This window comes from Cucurbita pepo, unplaced genomic scaffold, assembly GCF_057944985.1.
Source record: "Cucurbita pepo subsp. pepo isolate OVF unplaced genomic scaffold, ASM5794498v1 scafford_40, whole genome shotgun sequence".
In the NCBI taxonomy this organism is placed as follows: domain Eukaryota; kingdom Viridiplantae; phylum Streptophyta; class Magnoliopsida; order Cucurbitales; family Cucurbitaceae; genus Cucurbita; species Cucurbita pepo.
In genome coordinates this window covers 78,883-87,051 of record NW_028257945.1, presented here as the reverse complement: position 1 = coordinate 87,051, position 8,169 = coordinate 78,883, and the positions used below count along the sequence as shown (strand labels likewise).

The following is an 8,169-nucleotide window of genomic DNA, read 5'->3' as shown; positions in this document are numbered from 1 at the left end:
TGGTCGGGATAAATAGGTAGATAATTCGATATTAAATGTAAATTCCTAAAATACATATTAATACTTGTCACTTAATTTTCTAATCTGAAAGCTAAATTTTAACAAGTCATATCCAAAAGTTGCAACGAAAATTACACCATTGACGAAAAAGATAGATTTAAGGACACGACTTGTTGGATTAGTCACCTCAAATTTTAATTCTTCTTTAACAATAATGATGGATCTGTGCAATATGGGAAGTAGTTAGGAGATTCAATCTAACTCATCCATTCTGTCTAAAAGATTTCTAATGGTAATTGATTTGTTTAGGGTAACTAATTGAAAGAGGAGTTAGATATTTTTGTTGGTTAAAGATTCTTTTCTTGAGTAATGGATTAGTTTTTTTTTAATAATGGTTGTTACAATTACATTGTCTCATTTCCAATTCAAAACTAGAACGAAAAAAAAAAAAAAAAAAAAAAAAAACAAGACTTGGAACAATTTTATTATATAAGGTGGTGGTAATAAAAACATTAGGTTGTTCACGACACAAAGTCTCCTTCAAACAGTAGACCATCTTATTTATTTCGAAAAGTACAACAAAAGAAACTCAAAAGAATGAGAGTCAAATGGATAGAGGCGGTCTTCTTTTTTAATTAAGGTTGTCTATTATATTTGAAGTTCTATGGCAATGAACAATCCATTGGACAACATAAGGAGAGGAGCATATCTTGGGGTTCGGTCTTCCTGAAATGATAGGTTTCACATTCGTGCATTGGGAGGAAATAGGACCTTTTATTCCATTGTAAGTGAGGTCAATGTTGCTTACTTTTACATCGTCACATGGTAAGTGACGGCTGCAAATAAGTTTGTTTGCCTGCAGAGTTGCAGAACTTCCTCTAATGTTCTTGAAGCTCACTGTACTAATCTTAATTTTTGAAGGAATCTGAAAATTAAAATGAGACAACAAATGGTTTATTTGTTAAGTTATAATGAAAAAATGAATGAAAGGTTCGAGAATGCGATCCATACCTGCCGATTGCACTGATTCCACGGACAATACTCTTGGTCTATTATAATAGGGTTGCTAACATTGACCATTATAATGTCCAAAAAGTGCATATTGGTGGCGGTGCTGCTAGCAGCAGAAGTTGGCCACGTTTTGATCCTAACACCATTAGTGGTGTTAATTAACGTGCAGTTCTTTACGATGACACCTTCAACAAGTTCTTCGTTAGTGTATCTTCCAAGACTTCCGATGCTTATTCCATGTCCTGGTCTACACGTCACGTTGGTGACTTCAATTAGTTTGCTTTCATCTCCAAGAGAAATGCAATCATCTCCAGTTGCAATTTTGGACTTTGTGATTGCGATCTTATTTGATGGACCGATGTGTATTCCATCAGAGTTTGGACTATTTTCTGGTGCCATTATATTGATATTATGGAATGTGAGGTTGTTGCAGCTGAGGACGTTGATATGGAAGTTCTTGCTATCAAGTGATGTTATTCTCTTAACGGTTGAATTGGTGATGAATTTGAACCTCAAACTCTAAACATTTTGTATAATCAAATAATATTTTGTGACAGTCGGTAATGAAACTAAAAATTTGAAAAGAACCCAATAAAATTGAAAACTCAAAAAAAAATTCACTTCTTCACTTGATTGTTTAAAGATTATCCTCTAGAAAATGAAGAACATTTACCAAATCGTAAATGTCAGAACATTAGAGAAGACATGTAAGAGGCCCTTTCAAAAACAACAAGATGCATGAGATTGAGAAGGAAAGCTAAAGGCATATTACTTACAAGAGGGAGTTTGGGCACAATTTATGCTTTGTGGCAATCATTCCTTTTCCAAGCTGCCTTTCCTTAGCCATCAAAAACTCCTTCACCTGATAATGTCAATCTATCAACACGTTCAATCTCCCTGAAGACTTTTTTGTGTCTGCAATGTTCCTCCAAGTTGAAAGTCAATTGGGCTATTACAAGGTCCTTCAAACTTTCCTTGCTTTACTTTAAATATCCCTTTCAGAATAAAAATTGCACTAGAACGATTGGACGTGCATGCATCCTTCCATGCATTTCCTAAAGCCTACATTTCACAAGTAACAAAAACTAGTGAGAGACAATGATATTTGGTTTTAGATTTGGAACTTTTTATTTATTTAATACAAATTGAAAAATAGGAATAAGTTGGGATGGAACTAAAAGAATTTATGGATCCATTTCCCTCTCTTAATCCAAACATAAATTGATAACTAAACGTTGTTTATCGTTTCTGTAAGTTGTTCATTAATGGGTGTGTTGTAATATCTCTCTCACTAGCCTTTGAATGGTTGAATCTCAAAGAAACTGGGCATTGGCCAAACCCAACGAAGTACTAGCTTTGGGGCCACAAACATTTTTATTTATGACTACATTGGTTAGAGACTGTTTTCAACCTAAAATCGTTAGAAATAAGACTTGTACAAAAGGGGGAAAAAAAAAAGCAAGAACCCGTTAAACCGATTAGTGCAATGTCCCAGGAACAGGATATGAACCAAATTTTTTAGTATGAATTTGACACCCAGTGGCTCCAGCATTTTCCGACATCTTTTGCACTATGACCACATTATTTATTCCTCATAAAGTGTTTCAAAGAAGAGAGATTATTCTTACCGATCAACCTGAGTTGTTTTTAGCATGTTTTGCTTTACCCACATGTTTGTTAAGAAAATTTCAAGAGGTTGCCAAACATAATATTGTTCCAAACTAAACATGCTTAAAATGGTAGGCATATTATAGGCATATTATGGTAGGCATACGCATAAAATGACTTGTATGACTATAATAAAGCAACAAAATGGCTTGTCTCAAAGTATGGTATGTCCCTCAAATGGTAGGCATATTGAATGGGCTAAAAGAGTCATTCTCACCCATGTAAATTAAAGGATAAGCTCCCACATGTAGGAGTTCATAACTCACTCAGCATTAAGTTTGAGTCGCATATGATCATAATGTGAAATATTAATCTTCTCAATTAACGGATTTATATAGAAAGATTAAATATTTCTTGGTTCAGTCTTATACAAACTCATTGTATAGTATACTCCCACTTACATATCTCCACATGAACGATTTGGATCAAATCATTTGTAACCATTACAAAGTGAGCCATATCAATAGTGTTACCACGATAAAGCACCTAACTTTATTCATATACTATAGACTCTTTAGGTTATTACTTGAACACAATTCTCTTGTATGTCAACCACATACGGTTCAAGATTATATTAATAATGTTGGATTTTGATACCATGGATAACAATTAAATTACAAATAAAATAATAAAAATTATAGTTAAAAAGTAAATTAATTACTGGGCTTTAGGGCATAAATCCCAACAATCTCCCACTTACTCTATACCCAACATGTTCTCTCACTTGCCCTATTGAAGATGGGACATGTCTCGTAATTCTAGACATTCTAGATGACCCTCAAACACTTTAAACCTAGAGAGTCATTTTATATAAAACAAAATAATTATCATTAAAAGTCATTTTGGTCATTACCAATGATGCTTTCTCTCTCAATATCATTCTTTATAGATTGATCTTTTATAATTTCCTTAATATTAGTCTTTGTATCACTATCATCACAATGAGAGTGACAAACTAAATCACATGTGAAACACCTTCCAAATGTTTAAGAAATTATTATAGTCATACCAGTCATTTTGTTGCTTTAAAAGTAAAAATTGTTCCGTATACCATACTTCACAATCTAAGGTAAAATTGATCTTAAACTAAATTTTCTAAATTTATGTAACTAGTGTATCACTTAATCAAATCTTTAACTCCATACACAATAAAAAAAAAAACTAATCACATCGTGAGCTTGCTTAATGAAATTAAATAAAATTTGACTAATTCAACTCTCAAGTCGGTTCCGAGGTATAGGTGTTCCATTTCTGTCAGCTTAAATACCTCAGCCTAGTCAGAACCTTCCTTAGACAGAGTTCCCTTGTAGTCAATTTTTTATTTAAAATTCATTCCTCTTTAATTAACTATTAATTACAAGATTAATGAATGAATTAAACTGTCTTTAGGATCCTATTGAAAACTAATTCCCTTCGGGAATAATCTTAAAAATCTAGCATTTTAAACCCTTTAAAATTAAATTTAATAGATTACTCAAATTCTAATTATATTATAACAAACCATAATGGTATTAGGTAAATATCATGCATTCAATTTAAGAAATAAATATCCTAATTTAATTTCCAAGCATAACAATTATACTCAAATGCATATGGAAAATACATCCTAATTAAGAAATCATCTTATTTATATAAGAAAACAACCTAATAAAAAAATTTCAAATATAACATTTATATTTAAAAAAACAATTAAAATGCATGATTATGCTTAACCTATAATAGGATTTTAAACTAAATGACATACCAGATGCATTTAATCAATCAATTTAAAACATAGAATATTAAATTCAGGATTCTAGAAATTGAAAATGAATTAAATTCCAATAATTTAGATGGAAGACATATCTTGATTTTCAAGATCTTTTATGTTTGGAACAATTCCAAATATAATAAAACTAGATTTTAAGATCTTTCCTATGGTAACCAATTCCAAATCTAATAAAATTAGGATTCGAGATTTTTCTGATTGATGGTGTTAATATAACACATGCGGAAGCAATTTGGATCTTAGGCACTTTTAGAACATCAATTATAGTAAATAACTAGCATGTTCATAAGTATTAAAACTTAATGAGTTTGAATACTAACCTTTTGTAGTTCAAATTCATTTTTCCTCACGAACCGGTTTCGAACCACCACTAGTGTCTTCTCCACTATCCTACGGCCTTAGAACGGGATTGTGAATCCGGTGAGTGACTAAACTTGGGAGGGATTTTTTATATATGAAGAGAGTGTTTGTGAGAGGTTTTTTCTCAAGGTTTTTCACCTAGAAGAAGAAGATCTTCCATGTACCATGATCACTCTATTTAAAGAGTCATGTTTGCATGTTCATGCAAATTTGAGATCACCAAATTTTGACACTCAAAAATCCACTCAAATGTTTGGGATTATGTGGCAAGCATGCATGTTTGAGTTAACCAAATTTTGACACTCAAAATTCGACTCAAACGTGTGGGGTTTATTTGGCAAGCATGCAAGTCTGGTTAAACCAAATTTTGACACCTCAAAATTCCACTAACATGGATTTTTCCATTAAATGAAGTCAACATTTTGACTTTCTTCATTTTAATTTAACAATTAATTTGAATAATTAATTTCAAATTAAAGTAACATTTAAACTATTTAATTAATATTTAATATTAATTCAAATGTCAATCCCAATCAATTCAGACACATAATTGATTAAGATATTTAAATCTTATTTAAATATCTCAGATTCTCTCTTTTTGTTCAATTCGTAAATAAAACAAAAATGCGGTTAAATATATCGTATATATGTAGCGCATATTCCCTAATTTGAATCCGAACACTTCGAACTCACTCGTCATACTGTTCTATGGTTTAGTCCGATATGAGCTAGCAGAGGGACCTAATGGACCTATAGATCATGGGCTCCAACGATCCAAGATTAACCTGTTAAACTCATTAACCTAATTAACCAACATTCGTTAACTACTAGGACACTCCACTATAGCCTAGTAGTTGCACTCCCCTCAGTATAGATATATTTTTGTCCATTTGATATAACCATGATTAGTAAGTCGATCCTTCACAGGTTGTTCGTAACTAGAGCTGGGTCAATTTACCGTTTTACCCCTAAAGTTACTTCTTGTTCCTTATGCCTCACTGATCCTCTAATGAACAATTGGTTTGTGGTCCAACCAGTAAACCGAATCCCTCTCAGGCTAATGAGAGGGTGGGGCCCCTTGTTCAAGACCTAGAGTCAGTGCTTAAGGGAACTACCTCTCTTCTATCCCTAAAAGTGGGTAGGAGTGAATTCCATCTTGCACCCCACGTCCCCAACCATTCACCTAGTCTTACCCCTGAAATGGGAGGCCTATTGAGTCAGCGAACTAGAGCCACTCTCACCCATGCAAATCTAAGGATAATTCCGAATAAACAGGAGTTCATGGTTAGCTCAGGATTAAAACCGAGTTACCTAGGTTATCGAATGAAAAGAAAATCAGTCTCAACAGTAAACGACATTATAAAGTGAGAGTGGTTTTCTTCATGGTCCGATCTTATGCAATACTCTTTGCATAGGACGCCCCCACTCACATGTCTCCACATGTACAATTTAGTGATCACATTGTTTATATCATATACAAAAGTGGGCCGCATCCATAGTGTCCCCAGAATAAAGTACTCAGCCTTATCCTTATACTATAGATCATTTTGACTATATACTTGAACTTGATCCACTCTTATGTCTCTACATATAGTTCAAGTAATCATACTATAGCCAGAGTGTTCTTAGTTTATTGGATTTAGATTAATGATAGTAAAGTTCACTTTATTCAATGACAATCTTTATTGAATAAACAACAATAATAGCTTTATTGAAAATAGAATATGTTTTTGTTTACAAACTATGAGTTTTAGGACATAAAACCCAACATCGATATGTAACTATTCCATATGTAATAAAATTAGGATTATTTCCTGATTGGAACAATTCCAAATAGAGAACTTTTCCTATTCAAACAATTCTAAATATACATATTTTACTTTTAGAATAATTCTTAAGGTAGATTTTTTTTAAAATTTTTTTTGGAACAATTCCAAATGTAGTAAAATTAGGCTTTCAAAACTCTAAATTGTACCGCAAATGGATGAACGTCGTCATGGCCGCCGCTGTCACTTTTCAATTTACAATGAACCTAACCGTATACATTTGTCTAACAAATCGGTAAATCTAATGCCAAAAACAATCAATTTTACAAAACAATATTACATATATCTTATACATGAGAAATCAAATACCCACTATACTACTTTTAATTCAAAATAAAAATCAATAGGCTCTATACCAATGGAAGGGAACGAACTCTTCAATGTTCCCCCAATCTTGTTCACTCGTTACATGAACTAGGCATATTTAAATATACATTTTGATTCTTGCTCCGAGTTTATCACATTACTTGTAAAGTTTTAAACTCGCACAAATTTTTTTGTAACTGTTTTTTCTGTTAGTTGTTCTTTCATTTTCATGCATTGCATAGTGTATTTGAGTCACTCTCGATCTTTCGATGCCTCAAAATTCGGGGTGTAACAAAATAGGTCTCTTAGGTATGTATTTCATAATACAATTTTACATACAATGTATATCCTAGTCGTTTTTCTTTTTTCCTTTCGTAAAGTTAACATGGAATCAAAAACCTAAGATATAGTGTTCGAGTATTTGTTTGGTTGTCGTTTTAGTCTTCGATACGTATTTTTTTCAAGTTGCACTCGTAACTTAGTTGGTTAGAGCACTTGTTTCGCAAGCGAGAGGTCTTGAGTTCAACTCTCAACAAGAGCACAAATAAATTCAATGTTGTTAGGCTGAATTCTAAAAGTTTAGCCTAAAGAGTAATTTTATATAAAACAAAATAATACAATTTTAATATTAGATTGAATTCCAAGAGTTTATTACATATCTATTTCGTAATACAATTTTATTTGATTTGGGTTTACATTATAAAGACAAATTAGTATTTTCCTTATTTTTCTCATTCCTATAAATATGTCTCTTTGGTTTGTATTTTATGATACAATTCTATGTACAGTGTATTGTAGTAGTCTTTTCTGTTCTCTTCCCTAGTTTCTTGGGTGTTTATTCGTTTTGGCGATTCAAGAATTAGTATGTTTTTAGTTTCAAGTAGCTCTTGTAGCTCAGTTGGTTAGAGCACCACTTTAGTAAGTGGGAGGTCTTGAGTTCAACTCTCAACAAGAGCATTATTGCCCTTTAGTATGTTTCCAATATGTTACCAATAGACCTTGCTCCCCACAATAGCAATTAGTTGTTTAGCTCTAGAATGATACATTGAATAGAGAATATTTTATTCGGTCTAGAAACGAGGATTATCCATCGTATTTCCTTGTCTTCTTTCCTTAAGGTTCCATCTGTGCAAGGCAATTGTTGAAATTCTGGAAACAAAACATAAAAAAATGCTATTTTAAGTGAAAGATAACACATTATTTTAGTCTTCCATACATAGTTTTTCGAAG

The 8,169-nt window shown here is 32.3% G+C and overlaps 1 non-coding gene and 1 pseudogene across 1 annotated transcript; one reads left to right on the top strand and one right to left on the bottom strand.

The window, feature by feature from the left end:
• Positions 1 to 648: 648 nt before the first annotated feature.
• Positions 649 to 1,410, bottom strand: LOC147784172 (polygalacturonase pseudogene; annotated as a pseudogene).
• A 6,412-nt stretch (positions 1,411 to 7,822) lies between these two features.
• Positions 7,823 to 7,896, top strand: TRNAT-AGU (transfer RNA threonine (anticodon AGU)). Its single transcript has one exon. It is a non-coding gene; the product is annotated as a tRNA-Thr (tRNA).
• The last annotated feature ends 273 nt before the right edge of the window (positions 7,897 to 8,169 follow it).